Source organism: Rhinopithecus roxellana, chromosome 4 (assembly GCF_007565055.1).
Source record: "Rhinopithecus roxellana isolate Shanxi Qingling chromosome 4, ASM756505v1, whole genome shotgun sequence".
In the NCBI taxonomy this organism is placed as follows: domain Eukaryota; kingdom Metazoa; phylum Chordata; class Mammalia; order Primates; family Cercopithecidae; genus Rhinopithecus; species Rhinopithecus roxellana.
Window position 1 is genome coordinate 75,684,733 of NC_044552.1, and position 23,430 is coordinate 75,708,162.

At 37.9% G+C, this 23,430-nt stretch overlaps 1 protein-coding gene across 6 annotated transcripts in view; it reads left to right on the forward strand.

The window, feature by feature from the left end:
* The window catches only part of PDSS2 (decaprenyl diphosphate synthase subunit 2), a 314,537-nt gene that overhangs the window by 114,661 nt on the left and 176,446 nt on the right, over positions 1–23,430 (forward strand). The gene's annotated exons all lie outside the window — the stretch shown is intronic.

Genomic DNA, 23,430 nt, shown 5'->3' on the forward strand with positions numbered 1-23,430 from the left:
TGGTGGCATGTGCCTGTAGTCCCTGATACTCAGGAGACTAAAGCAGGAGGATTGCTTGAGGCCAGGGAGGTTGAGCCTGCAGTAAGCCGTGATGGTGTCACTGCACTCCGGCCTGGGTAATAGCAAGACTCTATCTCAAAATAAAATAAGATAAAATAATACCTCATTGTATAAAGATTGATGCTGCTATCATTTTAAGAGCTATAGTCTACTTTTTTACTGGTTATTGGAATAAAAAATTTTTACATCTCACGCATTTAGATTGAAAAACAAATTTGTAAATATGTATTACTCATTTTTTGCTGCATATAAAATAAAATTTTCAGTTTTGTTTAAAAAAATCACTGGATATATTTTTAGTAACAGTATGTCAGCAATAATTTTATTTAATTCTAGCAATATGCTTGGCACTGTATTAAAAGCCTATATAGGTGTAACAATCAACAGTTAGACTTTGGCATATGAAATTAAAACCACTGTAACAATATAGGTGATAAGGAAATTTTCCTCACAAAAAGAAGCATTTCTAGGAACTTTGACTTATGGCTAATTGACCTTGTTGATTTACTTTAAAAATAGATTTTTTAAAAAAATTTTATTTCTAGTGGTCTTGTCCATAAATGTTTTCTGTTCCATAATATTTAGGGATTACTGTTGCTTGCCAGCCGGAAATTCAATGATGCTTCCTCATTAGCAAGCAAGCAAAAAGATTACTGTTGTGACTACAAATGCCCATTCCTCCAGCCAATATAATTTTTTGTAAACCTTTTACCATTCATTCATACAAATACCCTTCACTATAAGGGATATCTTGTGATCACCTATTCACTCTGAAATGGTTTATATTTGTTTAGTGCTTTTAGGTTACTAAGCATTTTTATGACAGCTATTCCATTTGATTCTTATAATAATGCCACAGTAAGAGTTGTTAAGCTTATTTTACTCAAGAAAACAGATTCAAAAATTTTGAGGCTTTTTCTGGTGACACAGCTTGTAATGGGGAGAGCTGAAGCTCTAACTGTAGTTCTCATCTTCCCTCCAAACCTCATTGTTGTTTTTTTTTTCTTGATTCCATTCTACCTTTCTAGTCTATTTCAAAATATGTATGTATTTCAGTTATAGATCAGACTAGCATTAAATTAGTATGTTTTTAAAAAGTCATCTTGTAAGCATATCTTTAAAAACTTTTAAATGGAAAACTCTTTGTCACATCTTTAGTACATCTACATCCTTCCCCAAAACCTGCTTGAATTAGAGCTCAAAAATTTACCTTAGGGGCCGGGCTTGGTGGCTCATGCCCATAATCCCAGCACTTTGGGAGGCTGAGGCACATGGATAATGTGAGTCCAGGAGTTCAAGACCAGCCTGGGCAACATGGAGAAACCCCGTCTCTACAAAAAATATAAAAAATGCTACCATGTGCCTGTAGTCCCAGCTATTCAGGAAGATGAGGTGGAAGGATCCCTTGAGCCTTGGAGGCAGAGGTTGCAGTGAGCTAAGATCGCACCATTGCACTCCAGCCTGAGCAACAGAATGAGACCCTGTCTCAAAAAAAAAAAAACAAAAAAAAGTTTACCTTATAAGTTTTGTAGAAAACTCTTGGCTAAGTTTAGTTGAGATAACTAGAGAAAATATATAAAAATTTAGAATGAGTACTAATTACCTGTTAGTCCCTGGAAAGCAAATGGACCTCACATTGCCTTGTATCCCGTGTATTTCTGTTTTTGGTTAGGAATTCCATTGATTTTCAGATTGCTGACTTTGACCCTTTCTTATTAGTCATCTGCTTGTACATTTGGATAGCTACACGTATAGATAGTGAGCACCTGCTATTTTTTTATCTCTAATCCTAAAATAATCCTTGCAAAATACTACTTGATACATAGTAAATATTCAATAAATATTTGTTACATAAGTAAATTATTCCCATTTTACGGAAGAGATTACTAATACTCAGGTTAAGACTTATCTGAAATATTTTAGCTAGAAAGTGATACAGTTGGGATTGAAATCCCATTTTTATCTCAAAGTGTGTATACTCTTTCTACTCAGCAAGAACTATTAATCTGTATGCACATCGTGCTCTGTGATCTAACTTTGTGTTTCTAAGTTCTTATCTAGCCTTTAGGAAACAATTTCATTGCTTTTGGTCCTTCACATAACATGTTGGTAGATGGTCATTGTAATCCAACCAAGTTGACTAAAAGAAATTTGGAAAAGAGTAGGGGTACACTGTGAACATGAAACCTTTCCAAATAACATAAATGGGCTTTATACTCAAGTGTACAAAATCCACAGTTACATTTAGGGAATAATCCTGGCATGTAAACCCAGGCTATTTTCTGTAATCAAACTTCATTTAGTAAGTCATTGGGGTGTTTGGGTGTTTTACACACTTGTTAATGTGAAAAAGTAATTTGGTATAGTACTCTGAGAAACCATGAATTTGTTTCTCTACCCCGAAGTCATTTGTTTAGCTCTTGCTTCCTTAATTGTTCAAGTGTAACTTTTGCTGGAGGCTTGTATCTATAATGCCACACTGAATTATTTAACATTTGAGGGAAGTACTGATTTGGGAGCTTTTTAATTCACCTCCAAACTACTGGGATTTACCTTGTTGGTATTTTTTCTCTCATAAACTTGACTTTGATGTCAGACAATGGGACCTGAGTAAATTACCTGGAGGACCAAATGGGAGTTAGGTGATCTCTTTTGTTTCGCCTAAGGATATAATTGGTGCTGTGGATGTCTAGTGAACTAATAACAGCCAGGAGAGGCAGAATTTAGACTAAAATGTAATAACTACATTTTGAAAATCGGGCAGGAAAGCCACATTTATAAAAATGTACCATAAACGTTCACCATAGCCTTTTGCCAACAAGACTGTGAGCTTTATTTAGGCTTATTCCACTAACCTTGACTTTTAAAAAATTGGTTGCAAAGCCAGTCAAAAAAGTATTACTAAATTTACAATTATCCCTAGCCACAATCAAGAAAATGTTTACAACTTCCCATTCTATTAGTAATGACATATTTTTATTTTGTGTACAAAAGATAGTTGATTACAATATATAATGTATAATATTAAAAAGTATAGATTTTTCTCATGATATGATTATTAAGTTTACAGAAATTCACATGAATATTTTGGCTGATAGTTCTGCTTTCTTGGTTGTGTTATCAAGAACTGACTCAATCTTCTCTTCTAACTAGTAGTTAAAAGCAGGCCACAGACTGAACATATTTGCACTCTACTTTCATTTCCTGAAGTTTCCCAGACCTTTTTAACTGGTAGAAGAGACTGAAACAAGTATGCCAAACGCATTTTCTTTTCTTCTCGAGTACCCGGCTGGACTACATTTCTCAGCTTCCCATGCGGGTGACTGGCCATGTGACTGAGATCTAGCCAATAGAGTAGGAGTAGAAGTGATATTTACTATTTCCTGGCCATAAAAATGTTGCATTTGTAATACTCTGTAAGCAGATGATCTGGGAAGTGAGCCATTCAAGATGCAAGTTGCCTGTGTCCCTGAATCACTCTTGAAAGAAAGTCACCTGCCCATCAGGGACATCCATACAGAATAGATGTATGAGAAGAAAAACTGATTTGTTAAGCCACTTAAATTTTAGGGTTTCTCTGTTGACAACAGCAAATGTTACCTTTTTCCTTTTTTTTTTTTGAGACAGAGTCTCGCTCTATCACCCAGGCTGGAGTGAAGTGACGCAGTCTTGGCTCACTGAAGCCACTGCCTCCCAGGTTCAAGCAATTCTCCTGCCTCAGCCTCCCGAGTAGCTGGGATTACAGGTGCCCGCCACTGTACCCAGCTTCTATACCCCACAAAGATGTGGGAAGTACCTAGCAGGGCCCAGAACATCTTTGTGGGGTATAGAAGTACCTAGCAGGGCCCAGAACAGTACCAACATTGTAATTAATAGGCACTCAGTACGTAAGTGTTACATGATTGTATGAATTTATGGAAAAGAGACTAGCTTTATTATGTATGCAGGTATTTATTTATTTATTTATTTATTTATTTATTTATTTTTGAGATGGAGTCTCGCTCTGTTGCCCAGGCTGGAGCGCAGAGGCCGGATCTCAGCTCACTGCAAGCTCCGCCTCCCGGGTTCACGCCATTCTCCTGCCTCAGCCTCCCGAGTAGCTGGGACCACAGGCACTCACCACCTCGCCCGGCTAGTTTTTTTTTTGTAGTTTTTAGTAGAGACGGGTTTCACCGTGTTAGCCAGGATGGTCTCGATCTCCTGACCTCGTGATCCGCCCGTCTCGGCCTCCCAAAGTGCTGGGATTACAGGCTTGAGCCACTGCGCCCGGCCAATATGCAGGTATTATGGATTGAATTTTATCCTCCCAAAATTCATGTGTTGAAGTCCTAACACCCTAGTACCTCACAACATGACCTTATTAGGAGAAAGGATCTTTATAGAGCTAATCAAGTCAAAATGAGGTAATTAGAATGGGCCCTAACTCAATATAACTGGCATCCTTATAAAAAGGGGAAATTTGGACACAGATATTCATATACAGGGAGAATGCCCTGTGAACTGAAGGCAGCCATCTACAGGCCAGCCTCACAGCCCTAGAAACTCATACATGAGAAGTAGGGAATGAAGATGAGGTGGAAAGGAAAGGTTGAAGTCAGACTGTGAAGGGCCTGAGGAATTAGGGTGATATCCTGGAGAAATTGTGGGGAGTTCAAGAGACAGCAGAGTGGACTTGGAATCTGGAAGCTGACTGCCCCACCTAGTAGCCGCGCCTCAGTGGGTACTTCACAGAATGTTTTCAGAATTAAACAAGTGAGTAGAATAATGCATGGCATAGTAAGCATTCTGTAAGTGTTTGCTCTTATTCTTAGCTATTATCACAAAGGTGTTTACGCAAAAGGGGTCACGTTACTGTATCTGTGCTATGGAACATAATTAGCTGATGCTTAGAAGGTGACCCTGAGAGGTGAGGTCCAAGATAAGAGAGTCAGCCAGAGAATTATTGAAGTAGTCTAGGCAAAAGCTGAGAGGGAAAGCAGAGACTTGGAGAGGCAATGGAGCTGTTGCCCATAGCAAGCAGTTAAAAATTGGCTGAACCAGACTTGAACCCATTGGGTCCTTTGATTTCGTGCCTTTTTCTTGTCAGCATTTACCAATTTCTCTTCCAGAGCTAAAGTTGTAAGTAGGTGTTCAGTGAGACAAAGGGTTCTGGGATCAAATAAGTGTGGGCATGCCAGGTTAAACAGAGTTAGAAAGATTCCTTCATTTAAGAATTCTCAGGAGTTAGGTACAGATTTATGTATCATGACTCTGAGATATTGTTTCCCAGTCATTTGACTACAGAACCCATTGGCCCCTGTCAGTAGTAGTACACCTTGTGGAAAGCTGCAAAAGTTGGGTAAATGTTTCTCTATATCAGCATGCCTAACTCTGAATCCTAATGAGAACTCTGTGAGGCAGAAATAACAGTTTCAGGCTGGGCACGGTGGCTCACACCTGTAAACCCAGCGCTTTGGGAGGCTGAGGTGGGCGGATCATTTGAGGTCAGGAGTTCGAGACCAGCCTGGCCAACATGGTGAAAACCCATCTCTACTAAAATAAAAAAGAAAAGAAAAGAAATAACCATTTCACCAATGAGAAAACTGAGACTCAGAAAGGTGAAGTAACTTTCTAAGGTCCCATATTAAGTAGTCAAGTAGAGGAAGAAATATATATATTGGTTATAAATTGTCTGGGTTCAAATTCTTGTTTCATCACTTACTAGCTGTGTGACCCCAGACAAGTTAGATAACCTCTCTGTGCCTCATATGTCTATCAGGTGGATTAAATAAGTTAATACATCAAGAACCCTTAGAACAGTGCCTCATACATAGAATATGCTTCACAAATGTGGTTTCTTATTGCCATTCCAGACCCCAGTCATGCTGCTTCATGGCCTTTATTATATTTCCCACTCCTTCAGAGTAGGCACTTAGCTTTGTATACCTTTATAGCTCACCAATGCCTTGAACATAGTATTCATTTAAATCTCTATCTGGATGACTGGATCTTCTGTATAACATAAGTGTTTTAGACTGAAACAAACATTTGAAACACATGTTTTACAGTGTAAGTCTTACAGAGTAGTTTAACATGGACCGTGACTTAAAGGGATGGCAGTTTATTATGTCCTTTACAACCTGTAGTTCAGGATATGAGCTATAATCAGACTTTCTAAAGCACTCTTCATGAAACAATCTTAATTTTTAAGCTAGTTATTATGTCAAGCAATATAATATATTTAAAGAAGGAAAAGAAAAGTATTGGTCAGGCGCCACGGCTCATGCCTGTAATCCGAGCACTTTGAGAGGCTGAGGTGGGTGGACCACGAGGTCAGGAGTTCAAGACCAGCCTGGCCAAGATTGTGAAACCCCATCTCTACTAAAAATACAAAAAAATTAGCTAGGCATGGTCGTGGGCACCTGTAATCCCTGCTACTCAGGAGGCTCCGGCAGAGAATTGCTTGAACCTGGGAGGTGGAGGTTGCAGTGAGCCAGGTTCGCACCACTGCACCCCAGCCTGGGCGACAGAGCGAGACTCCATTTCAAAAAAAAAGGAAAAGTGTTAGTGGAATAGCACACACACACACACAAATACCAAAATATAACACAACATTTAAAAGGTGTTGCAGAATGTCCAGGGAAATTTTTTTTTTTTTTTTTTTTTTTGAGACGGAGTCTCACTTTGTCACCAGGCTGGAGTGCAGTGATACAATCTTGGCTCACTGCAACCTCTGCCTGCCGAGTTCAAGTGATTTTCCTGCCTTAGCCTTCCGAGTAGCTGGGACTACAGGCATGTGCTACCATATCCAGCTAATTTTTTGGTATTTTTAGCAGAGACTGGGTTTCACTATGTTGGCCAGGATGGTCTCAATCTCTTGACTTCGTGATCCACTCGTCTCAGCCTCCCAAAGTGCTAGGATTACAGGCGTGAGCCTCTGCTCCCGGCCCTGTTCAGGGAAATTTTTTAAGTCTCATCAAAAGTTTATTTTATTTTCCCTTCATATGTCAACCGATTCCTTTTTTTACTACACTTTCTTTACCCACCTCTGTTATCTGCAGCTTCCATTCTGGTATCTGTAAGTCTTGAAGTTTTACTGATAGGTTTTAGACTTTCCTGAGTTTGTGTTACCCTTAACTCCATTTCCACTAAGCAGGAGAGAGCAGAGAATATGTTGCTGCTGGGGACCAGTGCAGTGATGATGTTCCCACTGCATCAGAATTGCAGAATAGGGACCCACTGGACCGCATCCAACCACGAGACACACCTGCCAATCTGAGGAAAAAACACTAAATTGAATTAAAGATCTGCAGTGTCCTGGGCCACACTTATTCATTTATAGAAGTGTTGCCACCTTCTTTTTACCAACCTTGCTCTGTCTCTAATCTGTTTACTAGAGATCAATTCAGGTATAAGTAGAATATGCAAGAATGAAAAAACATTAAATGAGTAATTGAATGAGAAGTAAAGTGATCGTTGGCATTTCTTCCTTTTAGATGCTCTATTTGCCAGGATACATAATAGATACTGACAGATTTTAAAGCATACCAATTCTACTTGTAAAACAGCCACTTTTTTGTTGTTGTTGTTGTTGTTTTTTTTTTTTTGGAGACAGAGCCCTGCTCTCTCTCCCAGAATGTAGTGCAGTGACATGATCTCGGCTTACTGCAACCTCCACCTCCCAGGTTCAAACGATTCTCCTGCCTCAGCCTCCTGAGTAGCTGGGATTACAGGTGTGCATCACCATGCCTGGCTAATTTTTCTATTTTTAGTAGAGACACTCGGGTTTCACCATGTTGGCCAGGCTGGTCTTGAACTCCTGGCCTCAAGTGATCTGCCCTCCTTGGCCTCCCAAAGTGCTGGGATTACAGGCGTGAGCCACTGTGCCCAGCCAAAACAACTACTTTTATCTTATTACCTATGTGACTTCTGGGGTGGCAGGTGAGTTGGCGAATAAGAAGAAAATCATAACCGACCATTTTCTGTATTTATTTGTAATGCTGATAAGAGAAGACTGTGTCCTCTATGTGCTTTTAAACATAGTTCAGATGATTGGGCCGGGTGCAGTAGCTTATGCGTGTAATCCCAATACTTTGGGAGGCCAAGATGGGTGGATCACCTGAGGTCAGGAATTTGAGACCAGCCTGGCTAACATGGCAAAACCCCGTCTCTACTAAAAATACCAAAAAAAAAAAAAAAAAAAACTTACCCAGGCGTGGTGGTACATGCTTGTAAGTCCCAGCTACTCAGGAGACTGAGGCAGGAGAATCGCTTCAACCCAGGAGACGGAAGTTGCAATGAGCCAAGATTGTGCCACTGTACTCCAACCTGGGCGACAGAGCAAGACTCTGTCTCAAAAAAAAAAAAAAAAAAAGAAAAAAGAAAAAAAGAAAAAACCATGGTTCAGATAATTTGGGGTATTTTATCCATATTACCCCAGCATTTAGCATATTTCTAGCATATAGATAGCAATGACTATTTGATCATGGCTGAATTATTGTCACTAGTAGTGGTAGTATTTATCTTAGAACAGGGAGGGCTTTATGAAAAAGTTCCAAAACTCATACACTATAAACAAAAAGATTAATATATTTGCATAAAACAACTCTTCAGTGGAAAAAATTCCCATGAAGTCAAAAGACAAAGCCCATATTACAAAAATATTTACAACATACATGACCAAAAGCCAAGTTGTAACCTACAAAGCAGTTGAAAATCTTATAAATCAGGAAGAAGAAGAAAATTATAACACAAACATGGACAAAAGACATGAACAGGCAGTTAGCTTAGAAACCCTATCCTGTAATTAGAATGAGGGCTTTGGAGTCCCTGGACTGACCTGAACTTTCTTCCTTTGGCCTCTTTGACCAGATGAAATATCCTGTGAAAATGCATAAACTATAAATAAAAATAATAAACTATTAAAAAATTATTTTTGTTAAAAAATGCAGGAATGAAGTAAAATGCTATCTTTAGATTAGCTTTAGCTTTTTAAAATTTGCCATCTGTTCAAATGGACACCATCAATTTCTTGGCATTTGTGCTAATTCTTCACTCTATGCGGTGTATTCAATTGATTAAGGTTAAATTAATGATATGCAGGTAGTCCTGGCTTACCATGGTGCAACTTAAAATTTTCCAACTTTTAATGGGTTTATCAGGACATAACCCCATTGTAAGTCAAGAAGCACCTGTACGTACTGAGATAATTGTTGGGCATCAAGAACTTATCACCAAAAGCATCATAAACATAACTATAAGTTAAATCTAGAAAACATCTTAAAATCAAATTACAGATCTTAACATTAATTTCTCCTCTGAGTGAAAATTGGTTATGCTTAGTGTGGTGTTAGAGGAAGTGATAGAATATTTGGAGGACTGTGTGAAATAATCTTAAGGAGAGAAGTGGAGAATATAAAAAGCTGTGAAAGAGGCCAGTTTTTTTTTTCTATAAACCTTTAAATTTAGGGAATTGAACTTGGTCTCAGCTGCAAATATTGTAGTTCATAATTTATCATTTTAATATGGTACTAATTAGCATCTGATGACTTCTAATTATAGTAACAATAGGCTGTGACTATCTATCAATCCTCACCTTCATTCCACACATTAGAATTCGTCTAGCACTTAAAAATGCCAAGCAAAATTAACAAACTGTATTTCCCTTGGGGACCAATCAAGTCAAAAAATATCTTAAGAAATTAGGCTTAAGGCGGAACATGTTGATCATGTTATTTATTTAGGGTCAATTATATAGACATGAAATAAGTAATACTGAAATATGTAGCATTTAAAAAATCAGTTATGGTTTTGTTTTGTTTTTAAGATAACATGTGAATGCAAACAAAGAGTCTGAAAGGAACCTTACTCATCTGCTGATAACAGTGGTTGAAGAAGGAAGGGGTTGGAGAGGTTTGGAAACAGATATAAGGGAATAGTCTAAAGGTGACTTTATTTGTAGTATTTCAGTTTTTTAATAAACAACCTATTCATGTTATTTTGTAAAACTAAATTTAAAAATGAAAAAGTTATATTTCATACTTGTAAAGCAATAAAAGCCTATTTAAGAAATGTATCTTTTTGTACTACAAGAACCTTAAAAATGAGAAACGCTTGACAGTGATTTTAAATGATTATGCAGAATAATTGAATTTGTGTAGGCTTTTGAAAATAATTTCCTAAAGATATCTCAGCTCCCTTTTCAGAGAGATCTCAAGAGATGAAAGCATGTGCAATTTGATTACATATTCCTATTGATTGTATTCTACTTACAACAGTAAATGTAAACTCCAGATACAAATCTAGTAATATTACTAATTCATTACAACGAGCACTTATTTTCTTCATTAAGTTTTCATTGTTATGTTCAACTTACACAGCATGCACAAATGCAGCAATTATATGTTGAGCAAGAAAAGGGAAGGCTCTTTATGTTTAACATACTGTACGTCAGAAGTCATTGTTTCACCAGAGCTTTTGGAAAAACACAAAATAGGATCAGCCTCTTACAAAACAGTGTAATTGACCACAAAAAGTAGGTGGGCTCACCTACTAATCTATTCAACTGAGTTAGTTTATTATATGTAAATAACATGATATAGATTAGCCTGCCTAATCTAGCACAGCAAAATACAAGCTGTATAAATTGTTTTTGTTAATGGTAAAAAATTTTTAAATCCTTTCCTTAAAGAAGGACTATATGTTGACTGGTAAGTAGCCAAAGTTAAAGGCACTGTCCAGTGTCTAATTCTACATTTTAAACAGTGCTTAATTTTGGGCATTCATCATGTGATAGAAGTTGTGCAGATCACTTAAAATGATAATTTTATTGGCAGAGTCAGCTTAGTAGCTTCATGACTTAATGGTGATACTTTGAACTCAAACAGAAGGCATCTCAGTGGTAAACAGTGTGTTATAATAAAGGCATAGATGAAGGGCCAGAGATCTGAGTTCTTGTCTCAATTCTGCAATTGATTAGCTATTGACCTTAAGTAAGTTACTTAATCACTCTTTGAAATTACTCATCTGTACAGTAGAGGCAATAATAGGCTTCAAACCAGGAGCTTAACTAACAGGGTACACATCTAGCTAGGTTCAACTATCCTATGGTCCAGTATAAGTCATCCTGACCACCCTCTGTCTCTATAAGGCGCAGCACTGGACACTGAAAGAAGTGCAAATATGAGTAAGAAATAGTCTTTGACCTCCAATGAGAAGGTAAGGAAATAGTGTATGCATCTAGAGTCTTCCTGACACTTGCTGTTGATGTATTTCCTTTCTAAAACTCTTTTGCTAGAACTTAACTACTAGAGCTATTTCCACATTTACCATTGGGTTCACAATCCACCCATGTCCACTGATAAACCCCTTGTTTAACTAAAGGTAGGTAATCTTTAACACCCCTCACATACAACGATAGGTGAGAGCTGACATTTGTAGGTGGCTTAGTGCCTGAGAAATATCTTCGTCACTGTGCTCTTGGACTTTCCTTCTCACTCCTGAAAATGGGTGTGGTGTTGGTAATAGAGGCAAAGAGGGCAGATTCTGTGATTGGTTATCTCTAATCCTGGCATCCTCCTTCTCTGTAGTTACTGGACTCTTGAGTCTCCCTTTTCTGTTGTTAAGATTTCCATCATTCCCTCCTCTTCTCAAGGTTTTTGTCTTTTGTTTTTTGAGACAGGGTCTCCCTCTGTTGCCCAGGCTGGAGTGCAGTGGAATGATCAAGGCTCACTGCAGCTTCAATGTCCCGGGCTCAGATGAGTAGCTGAGACTACAGGTGCACGTACCACTCCTGGCTAACGTTTTTGTATTTTTTGTAGAGAGGCGTTTTTGCCTTGGTGCCCAGGCCTTTCTCAGACTCCTGGGCTCAAGTGAGCCACCCACCTGGGTCTCCAAAGTGCTGGGATTACAGGCATGAACCACCACACCCAGCCTCAAGTTTTGTTGTTGTTGTTGTTGTTTTGTTTGTTTGCTTTTTCTTTTGAGACAGAGTCTTGCACTGTCACCCAGGCTTGAGTACAGTGGCCCGATCACAGCTCACTGCAACCTCCACCTCCCAGGTTCAAGCTATTCTTGTGCCTCAGTCTCTCAAGTAACCAGGATTACAGGTGTGTGCCTTAATGTCCAGCAATTTTTTTGTATTTTTAGTGGAAACGGGATTTCACTGTTGGTCAGGCTGGGCTCAAACTCCTGGCCTCAAGTGATCCGCCTGCCTTGGCCTCCCAAAGTGCTGGGATTACATACGTGAGCCACCACACCTGGCCTGGGCCTCAAGTCTTTAAGTGAAGTAAAATATCCTTAATTCTTCAATTGCATTCTCTACAGGATTAAATACAAATTCCTTAACATAGCAACTGGCAACTGGCAATTCCTAACAGCCCTAGAGTAGATGTGAGGAAGATAAAAGCATGATCAATGTTTTTCTTTGTCATCAAGAAGAGGGTATGTGCAAGGCCCCATCAGGTAGGAAGTGAGGTTAAGGGAGCCCAAAACTGGAGAGAAAGTAGTGATCAAGGGACTGGAGGTCATGATGAATCAGATTGCAGGGGTGGAAGTGGTAATGCAATGAGAGAGCTGAAAAGACAGTAGGTTGTAGATGGAAAGTTGGATATCCAAGTGGAGATTTCAAAAGTGGAACAGTTCTGAATGGTTATGTTCCAGTTGTGCCTTAAAGTGGGTTTGACAGAATACAGTGGAGGTGGTTGAATTGAGTAGATTGAAAAACTATAGGGTGGGCAATTCACGTGATAGAAGTCTACCAGAACAACAAAACTGAACCTTAATAAATTAGAGGCACAGAGAAGAGGAGTGATGGTGGAAGTAGAGCTGGTTTCAAAGAAACAGTGGTTTTCACCAAGATGAGGAGGAAACAAGGGGAGCATTGAGCACTGGTCCCACCTCTCAGCTCCTCAGTTTGTGGCTTACAGAAGTTAGGCATATCTACTCATGAACATACAGGATTTGGACACTCCAGGAAAAGCCATGGTGTAATTAGAACTAGAATATAGAGAGAAGGTTCTGTGAAATCTTGAAACACTTAACACATTGTTTTGTAATGACTGATTTATGTATATGTTTTCTTACTAAACAGTACCCTCTAGAAGTCAGGGCCTGTATCTTAATTGTCTTCCAACCTATCACCTCTCCCACCACTGAAGCCTCTATTACATTTTGTACCTTTGAGGCACTTCTCATCTATTTTATAGTAATCTGTATATTTATCTTGTCTCTCTGCTAGATTTGTTCCTTTGCTCATTCATTCATTCATTCATTCAACATTATTGAACACCTGCTATGTGCAAAGCTGACTATAATAAATATAGAAATATAATTATTACTATAGCTAACATATAGAGATTTCTGTAAGTCTGCTACTGTTCCGTATTCTTTATTTATATTAGTGCATTTATATAACGCTTAACATTGGTTAAGAAATTGCTTTTCTTGGGAAACGGGCTTAGAGAAATTTAATAACGTGCTCAAGTTCATAGTGTAAGAAAATCACAGAGTTGAGTTTCAAATCCCATTTGACCATAGAATTCATACTCTTTCTATTACCGTAGACAACCTATGAATTAGGGTGCCTTACATATACTTTCTTAGTCATCTTGACATCTTCAGCACTGAGCACAAATCTTTATGTTCTAAGGTTTGTGGTGTGGAATTATATAGTGGACAGAAATCAGGTTACAGACTTTTTCTTTGACCTCCAAAGCCCCAGCACTATGGTGGGCACTCAAGTGCTCCATGTATTATTATTGATTTATTGAGACAAAATTTTCCTAATGGGTTGAATGTGGATTTTGGTGGGGCTCTATACAATTTAAAAATAAAAACGTTTATGTTTGCAGGCCATTATCTCTATTACTGCATGTTTCCTTTCACACATTTATTCTTTATATGTTGTGAAATACAGATATTTATGTATTTTCTTTGACACAGGAACCTTTTTTTAAAATAGACTTGTGCCCTAAGCAGATATTCTGTCTAATGGGCTTTCCCTGTAGACAAAGAGTAAAGTGTATTTCATTTGTCATTAGTCCTGAAATGCTCAGTGCTGCAAATTTTGTTATTTTTGAAAACCATTACATTCATACTCATTAGAGACACCATTTCAAGGAAATACTTGAATGATTATGCACCTACAAGATTTTCTGTTGTCCATGGGTAATTTGTATCCTGTAGTAATATGGAGCTTCTATTACTCTATTACAATTACTTACATATTTGTTGCAAATAATGATGTAATGGATTTTTTGAGGCTGTACATAGAACCAACAAACTGCGACGCAAAACAAGTTTCCACCCCCTTTTTCCAAAGCTATAGTTAATCACTTGAACACTATCCAATATAGTAGAAAGCTGGCAGACTTTTCCTTGCAGCAGGCTGTGTAAAAATGTTTATAATTTACAGCTTATTATGCCATGCAAACGACTGTGTTCCCAATGAAGGCGAGTGAGAAAATATGGCTGTTAAATTACTTAACTCCTCTTTGTTACTTGTTTTCTGGCAACAGTGGAAGGATACTTTGCACTTAAAATGCATTTCTGTATTTAATTTTATACCATTCAACTCAGAACTTTAAAATATAGGGATTTACTTTTTATCTCTCTATAGATAGGCCAGACCAATTTAAATTTAACAAATACAGTAAACTGAAAAATCAGAATTGTCAGGGAATTAAAATGTAATAATACAAAATTATTAGGGTTTAATTCAATTTAGGGCTTTAACTTTGCAAAACCTTTGTTACTGACATGACTGCAGCAGTTTATAGGCAACTTGTTATTTTCAAAGGTACTTTATGTAAATTTTGTTTTATATTGTCTGCCGCACTTTGGCTGAAAGTTGATCTTCCTCAAAAACAGTTAGAGGGGTGGGCAAGGTAACTTGGACCTCTCTGTTATCTGTTGAATATATTCACCCATTTTAGATCTTTCCTTAGCATTTTCTAATTTTATTGATACCCTTATTAAATTCAGAAGGCCCCTAATGTCAGGTACCACGTTGTCTTTTGTGATTGCCGTTCTTTCTGTGCCTGGTATACTACTACAAGTTTATACTCAATCAGTACACCCCAGATCATGACGTCTGTTTGCATGGGAAAGTAGCTAAAGCTGGTTTTTAGGTACTGTACCTTCAATGAAGGAAGTTCTGAGGAAGGCAAGTAAAAACACTACAGCTGGTGTTTAAAAGTTTATATAATGTTTTTTCCTTCTAATTCTTCAGCTTTAAATGTGGGGAGTAGTGGAAAACTTTCTATTTAGTTTACACCCCCTGAAGGTATAAGAGAAGAAACATTTATATTTAAATATTTAAAACATTCAAAAAACATGTTTAATTTTTCCACTTTCTGATTTCAGAATTAATTTAGAAACCAGGGACTCTGTAGTACTTGACCAGTTCTTAGTAATTGCACATTCTTTTCTCCATAGTGCAAATAATCGGATAGTGAGTGTGTGTGTAGTGTGTATGTGTGTGTGTGTGTATATATATGTATAAGTATATATATATATATATTAAACATAGTCTCGCTCTGTCACCCAGGCTGGAGTGCAATGGCATGATCTCGGCTCACTGCAACCTGTGCCTCCTGGGTTCAAATGATTCTCCTGCCTCAGCCTCCCAAGTAGCTGGGATTACAGGCGCCTGCCACAAGGCCCGGCTAATTTTTAGTATTTTTAGTAGAGACAAGGTTTCACCATGTTGCCTAGGCTGGTTTTGAACTCCTGAGCTCAGGCAATCCACCCACCTTGGCCTCCCAAAGTGCCGAGATTACAGGCGTGAGCCACTGTGACCGGCCAATAAACTGAGTATATTTAAATGGGAATTTTTGTGCACCTGCAACTCATGTTTTTAAGAAATAATGGATTGCTATCTCAGAGAAAATAAGATTATGTCAATATCAAGGCATTATCATTTTTATTGTCATTGTCCTCTTCAAGGAACTTTTTGGTATATAAGGAAAATGTTTTCATTTTCTACTTCAGATCTTTTTTTTTTTTTTAAGCTAACCATTACAACACATTTACAGTCATCTCTCACGGTGTCAAAGTAAAAAATTGAGCATAACAATTTGTTCTGTTTTCATAGCTGCTGCTTTTTTGGGTAAACAGAGACCTGGGATCTTCTGGAGCTCAGCCCTCTGGGTGGGAGGATGGGTGCCTAGTGCTGCTCTCCGCTGACCTCTTCTGGTCTCCTGTTTGAGCTGTTGTTGAAGTAGATAGCTACTTCCTCTTAGACTGCCTTGGTGAAAGAAGCCGGGCGGTCAAGGAAAAGTGGAGGGAAATTAGCCAATATAGACTTTGTTGTGATAACCTCCCCACCTCCTTACTGCTCAGGATTCCTTTTGTTATTCTCCCACCCGTGTTTAAAAAAGAGTCTCTGCCAGACACTTCATATATAAAATCATCATTGCTTGATTTTCCATTTTGTTACATACGCTTGTAACTGCCAATCTGAGCTTCTGTTGACCACAAGATAACCACTGTCACATCTTATTAATGAGTACAAAATTAAAGAAAATTCAAATTTTTGTTAACAGATGTTACTTTATCGGGGGGAAGGGGGAATACATTGCTTTCCTTAGACATTTTGGAAAGGGAAAATTACTCACCTGTGAATAACTTGTTATGTACTGTAAATAACCCTTAAATATCTGGGTACCCCCAACTGGGGACCACTAATCTAACAGTACCATCAAACAGTAAAGTGCTCACATTATATTTTGCTGTAGAAATGGTGACCATTACTAATTTGGCACCATTTTCAAACAGTAAAAGGTGATCTGCATGTTATTGTTGTAAATTATGAATATTATATTGGGACCTTTTATTTTTATCCATAGAATAAGGAGTTGGAGATGTAACCCAAAGCCCTGATGGTGTCCAGGGACAGAATTCCACTTTTTTCCTAAAACTGGGAGATCAGGCACGGTTGTAATCTATATGCTATCTTTGCAGAACACATGGTCATCAAACATAAAATTCAGACAGCTTTACATTTTGAGATAAAATAGGCTCATCATATACAGAAGAAGCCTTTATGTCTGGGGGCTACATTAAAGTCTGTAGTTCATACTATTCCCTCATCACTCTGGGTCTCTCCCTGGCCTCCTCCCATTTTGTGCCCTCTCAGTTTATCACACTTATCTCTTGTCACACCTTTGTCTCATGTTTCCTCCACATCTGGTTGTGCTTTTTTTCTGTTATTGAGCATCATCTAATAATACGTAAACCATTTAAACCCTCTGGAATAAGGCAGAGGTGAGAGCAAATGAATAAACTGAAGATTTTAGAGCAGTGGAAAGAGACACACTGACAAAATGGCTGCTCTGACAGAGCTGCTGGGTGCCCTGGAGGAGAGGCTGGCCATACGCCTCTGTCTCCACCCTCAGCAGGCTCGTTCTTGGTTTGTTCCTTGAGATTCATAATTACATGTAGTACTGAAATGAACTTAGAGCAGTAGTGACCAGCATGGGGCCTAGTTGCTTTTTCTTTTTCTGCAGTTCAACAATAGAACTTGTTTTTGTATTATGATTGACATCTTATGATTATCTGTACCTTTTGTGACTTCTGGTTACCAGAAGCTTTTTCTGATAGAATTAAAGCAAAAATCAAAGCCAGGAATAATGCTGCAACCGTATATACAAAGTTTTATGTACACAATATGCACAAAGCTATAGATGTAGTTTATGTTTTGTTTTTTAAAAAATCTTTGGAGTCTATATATTTTTTGTTCATTAAATGAAAAATGTTGGTAGGTTAAATACTGTTGAATTAAAACACTGTTGAGGAAGGGAGAACGGCAGTCACTTAAAAAGCCAAATCAGAGTAGATATATAGGGCCTCTTTAAAAAGGCCCAATATTCATGAAAAAAGGAAATCTGTTATACTAAAAGAGGAAAATGAGTATTACTATCATGCTATGATGATGCTACTCTAAATGCCTCAAAAGCACCTAAAAATCCATTCAGGAATCTGCCATATTGTAGACCATAGCCATATATAATAGCTGTACTAAAACATAATGACATTTACATTAAAAAAAAAAAAAAAAAAGGCAAGCTTTTGTAAGTATCTGATTACACCTGAGCTATACTGGATGCCATAACAAAATAATTAAACCAATCTGTCCTCTGCTCTCTAAAAGTTTATTATATTTTACAGATGTTTTGAGAGTAGACACACATATTAGATATAAAAGATAGTAGAAAAATTAAAGTGATGCTGTTATATATAGCTCATCCTTTTGTCAGTTTAAGGGGAAGGAGACAAGGATGCTTACCTCATTCATGTGGAGGTAAAGGTTAAGAAGAATAACCAATGAAAATTCAAAATTTGGTCATGGCAAGTTATTCAATCAGACTTAACAGTTAACATTAAATGGATAATATATTTATCCACTCTGAAATTTGACCATATGTGGACCTGACAAGGGAATTTTTTCTATAACATACTTTTAATTTTTTTAACATGATCCAAACTGTTCTAGAACTTTCTTGCTGACTTTATTTCATAAAGTCCATCAATCCAACTTCAAGATGTTTTCTTCTAATTAGGAAGAGCGTTTTTAAAAGATTTCTGAAATTGTATATTGTGATAATCTGAGGTAAATGATCCCACCCCAGCCTCCTCTCTCTTGCTTGCCCACCTTCCCAGTGTATTTCTCCCCTACAGTTCTCACTGGGTAGAATTCTCACTTTAGCTGTTACTTCCCTGGGTAATCCTCACCTTACTTCATCAAGATTTCAGTTAGGTCCTCTTCATCTGGGCTCCGTTGGCAAGCTGTATTTTCTTCTGGGACAGCAATTACTGCCCAAGATTCAAATCATTTGTTTTCCTGTCCAAATCCTTCACTGACCTGGCCATGAGCTTCTCAAGTATAGAGATATGCTTTTCTTTCTTTCTTTTTTTTTTCTTTTTAATGAATTCTCAGATTCTATCACAGGGTCTGACATGACAGCATTCAATAAATGTTCATTAAATGAAAGGAAGGGATCCTTGAATAATCACTACAACTGAGGTCTGTTAATAAAAATGTGGGGAAAGTACATTTGGAATATTATCTTTCTAACTGTAATGAATTTTAATATTTTATTAACAGTAGTCCAATCAGGACTTTAGAAATCTCTCAGAAGATCTCTTTGCTACAAATGTTTATCCTGCCGGTAATTCAGATGCTGTTAACCAGTTATCTGCTGATTTGGCAAAATCCATTAAATACCTGTTATTTGCAATATTTATTTAAATTTTTGTAACTTATTCTAAGATCTGCCTTCTTGATCACATCTTTCTGGTTATAATAGTTATATCTGCAAATTGTATTTTATTAAATATTGATAAATGTGAGTTTGCTGTAAAAATAAGAAAATGGGTTATCCTTTTAAGAAAATAAGTATTTATAGCAATTGGTAAATTTATTAAAAAATTATATACAATGACAGTATTAAAATGTTTAAAAATAAGTTAATGTAAACAAGACATTTTAAAGTATAGGTTGGTACTTCATTAACTTTAATTTTGTGACTTTTGTCAGTTGATGTCACAACCTTAGTGTTATTTTAAAAATAGTTTTTATAGGGCTACTTAATTAAGTAACATGGTATTTGCTTATTTCAAACAGTCTGCCTTTGTTCCTGTCCAAGCCATGCTGGCAGGGCATTGCCTGTTTTTCCCTTTTGTTAATATTCTGTGTTAGATAATGGTTCTGCAAATAATAGATTCCAAGGACCTTTGATCCACCGTTACTGTAAAATAAAATGCAACTTAATTTTTTCAGGGCATAATGGTTTTAACCTTGTGTACTAATTTGACTATGCTTGTGGGGGCAGATCCTTAAATGAGACGCAAATGAAGGAAAAATTGCTAATGCTGCCACTGTATATCTAATGAGCAAACCATAACCTCTTCGACATTTCTCTGGAAAGCACCATGATTATTTTGGATAGCTAGCCCTTTGTGGATGGCTCATTACCGTCTGGCATAATATGTATTGATAGAGACTGTAATTGTCAACCCCTATTTGACATGCTGCCTCTAATAAATATGGCTTGCATCGCTGGAGCCCACTAATGGTTATATGGGAAACTGTAATTAAAGAAAAAAATATATTTTTAGGTTAAAAAAAGTATATATGTATATAAAATGTCTGTATAGAAGATTATCTGCTTTCTTACTGCCACTACCCCCAGCTTCTTGTCATAGAGTATTTGAAGCTTCCCTGAAGGATTGGTGCTCTTTTATCAGTTATAAGAGTCAACGTGTGACAAAATGTGTATGTGTGTGTGTGTGTGTGTGTGTATGTATGTGTGTGTGAAGCATCTCCATTGGCAAAGAATTGACAATATGAAAAAGCTCCTTCTACATATATAACATCCATAATACTATAGTATTTTCTTCTGTTTAGAGAGACAGGATCTGTCACCCAGGCTAGAGTACAGTGGAGCACTCATAGTTCACTGCAACCTTGGACTCTTAGATTCCAGTGATCCTCCCACCTCAGCCTCCCTAGTAGCTGGGACTACAGGTGCTACCTCCATGCCCAGAACAGGATCTTGCTGTGTTGCCCAGGCTGGTCTTCAACGCCCGCCTGTCCTCCAGCAGTCTTTCAGCCTCAGCCTCCCAAAGTGCTAGAATTACAAACATGACCTCATGGTTTTCTTTAACTTTGTTTTCCCTAACTTTATTTTCATTTTAAGAATATTATGTTATTTCATAGGAAACAAAAGGGGATACCTTACTCAAATTAGTAGGAAATATGAACCATTTTAAGGATATTAAAAACCCACAAAATACATTACATAATATTTAGGCTGGAAGAAATGTAAATTAAAGATTAAATTGGGTCCTACTTCATATTGTAAAACAAATGTAGGGCCGGGTGTGGTGGCTCACGCCTGTAATCTCTGGTACTTTGGGAGGCTGAGGCGGGTGGATCACTTGAAGTCAGGAGTTCAAGACCAGCCTGGCCAATATGGTGAAACCCCATCTCTACTAAAAATACAAAAATTAGCTGGGCGTGGTGGCACACCCCTGTAATCCCAGCTACTCGAGAAGCTGAGGCAGGAGAATTGCTTGAGCCCGGGAGGCAGAGGTTGCAGTGAGCTGAGATCGTGCCACTGCACTCCAGCCTGGCCGACAGAGCAAGACTCTGTCTCAAAAAAAGAAAAAAAAAAAGAAATCCCATCTCTACTAAAAATACAAAAGTTAGCTGGGTGTGGTGGCTCATGCCTGTAGTCCCAGCTACTCAGGAGGCTGAGGCAGGAGAATTGCTTGAACCCAGGAGGCAGAGGTTACAATTAGCCAAGATCATGCCACTGCACTCCAGCTTGGACAACAGAACAAGACTCTGTCTCAGTAAATAAAGTTAAATAAAATAAAACAAATTTAAGCCTAGTCAATTATAATTTCTGAAAATATAGAATTGGAGTTCTAAAAATTATTTGTATTGTCACTGTGTAATTGTAATATATTCTGAACTTCTGAACAAGGAAGTATACTCTTAGTTTATATGCTGCAATTCATTATTTTTGTTAAATTCTCAGTATAGGATATAAAATTAGAATGTAAGCACACGTTTAAATTTCCTGGAGCAGGCCGAGAAAATCATGTAAAAAATTAGGCAGCTCCCAGATTTCTTCTTAGCAATGTGAAGTCTGATATAGTTTTCAAACTAAGAGAATGGAATCCCAGGGAGGTGAAGAGAAGTAGCTGTTGGAAGAGCATGACTCTGCTACTCGCCTACCCATAGTTTTCAATTCTGGTCCTATTTGCCTAGGCAAATTTTGTAAACTCTCTGAGGGCCAGGATACTCATGTATAAAAATGGGGAAAATACCATCTATTTACCACAGCTGTTGTAAGGATCAGATGAAAAACATGTATAAAGCACTTAATGCAATACTTTTGGCCCCTAGTAGGTAATCAGTAAATACTAGTTTTCTTCTCTTTCCTTTTTTATCCTCCCTTCTTCCCTCTACCCTCCACAGGTGACCACATTTCTAATCTGAGGCATTCTTTATTTTCTCAAGTATGTCCTGTCCATGAAGCATAGATTTTTAATCTTGTTAGGTAATGCTAGCTAATAGCTATTAACAGCCAGGCCCTGCTTCAGTTTTCTTACATGCATCAGCTCACTGAATCCTCACAACAACCTCATAATAAGAGATAAGTGCTGTTATCATCCCCATTTAACAAATGGGGAAAACTGAAGCACACAGCGATGAAGTAATTTGCTCAAAGTGACATAGTAGTGGGGCCAGGGTTTGAACCAGAAAGTTTAACTCCAGAGCCCGTACTCTTAGCTTAGCTATACTACCTCTGCAGGTCATTTCTCCTCATGTTCATAAGGCAGAGGGAAAGAATATGTTCTGGTAGGGTTCTAGAGAGGCCTGGTCTACCTACAAAGGATTGAATTGTCCTTAAAGGACAAATCCAACATAGCAATCGGGGTAGCAAGGGTATTTCTGGGGAGGATGGATGGCAAACCAGTGAAGGGAGATGCAATAGTGCTGTGGGATACCAAGGAAGGGAGAAAGTGAGGAATAGCTATTCTTGTACTAGACCTGCCAGCAAATGCCAAATACTGGCAGTATTCTGCATGCACTGTGCTATTTCCTCTGCATGGGATATTGTTCGTACCTTTCTTCATCTGACTCTTACCTCACTTAAGATACAGTTCTGCTCTCTGTTTCTCCAGGAAACCTTCCCTAATCCCAGGCCAACCTAAGTATGCTTTTCTGGACTCCCTTAGCACACTGTGCATAAGTGTATACAAACATTAGTGGTGATAGTAGTAATAATTACTGTGTACTGAATACAGACTATGTGTTAGGGCATTGTGCTGAAAACACTTTACACATGTTATCTCATTTCTGTCTCAAAACAATCCTAAAAAGTCAGTAGTGACAGCCTCTTCATATTGGTAAGGACAGTCAAGCTTAGAAATGTTAAATTATTTAGCCGAGATCTACAGAGCCATAAAGTTGCAGATCTAATATTTCAACCAGGTCTTACTCCAAATTCATATTCTCAATAACTACAATACATTTACCATACTTTATTGATATTATCTGCTTTTATTTTTCCTCATAATCAGATTATAGACTCTTCAAGGATTATACTGTATCTTCATCTTTTACCCCAGATCCTATCAAAATTGTCCTTTAGAGGAGAAAAAAACAAAATATTAAAATGTGCTGATTGAAGGCTGGGTGTCGTAGCTCACGCCTATAATTGCAGCACTTTAGGAGGCTGAATCAGGAGGATCACTTGAGCCCAGGAGTTCAAGACTAGCCTGGGCAACACAATGAAACCCCTATCTGTACAAAAAATAAAAAATTAACCAGGTATGATGACACATACTTGTAGTCCCAGCTACTCGGGAGGCTGA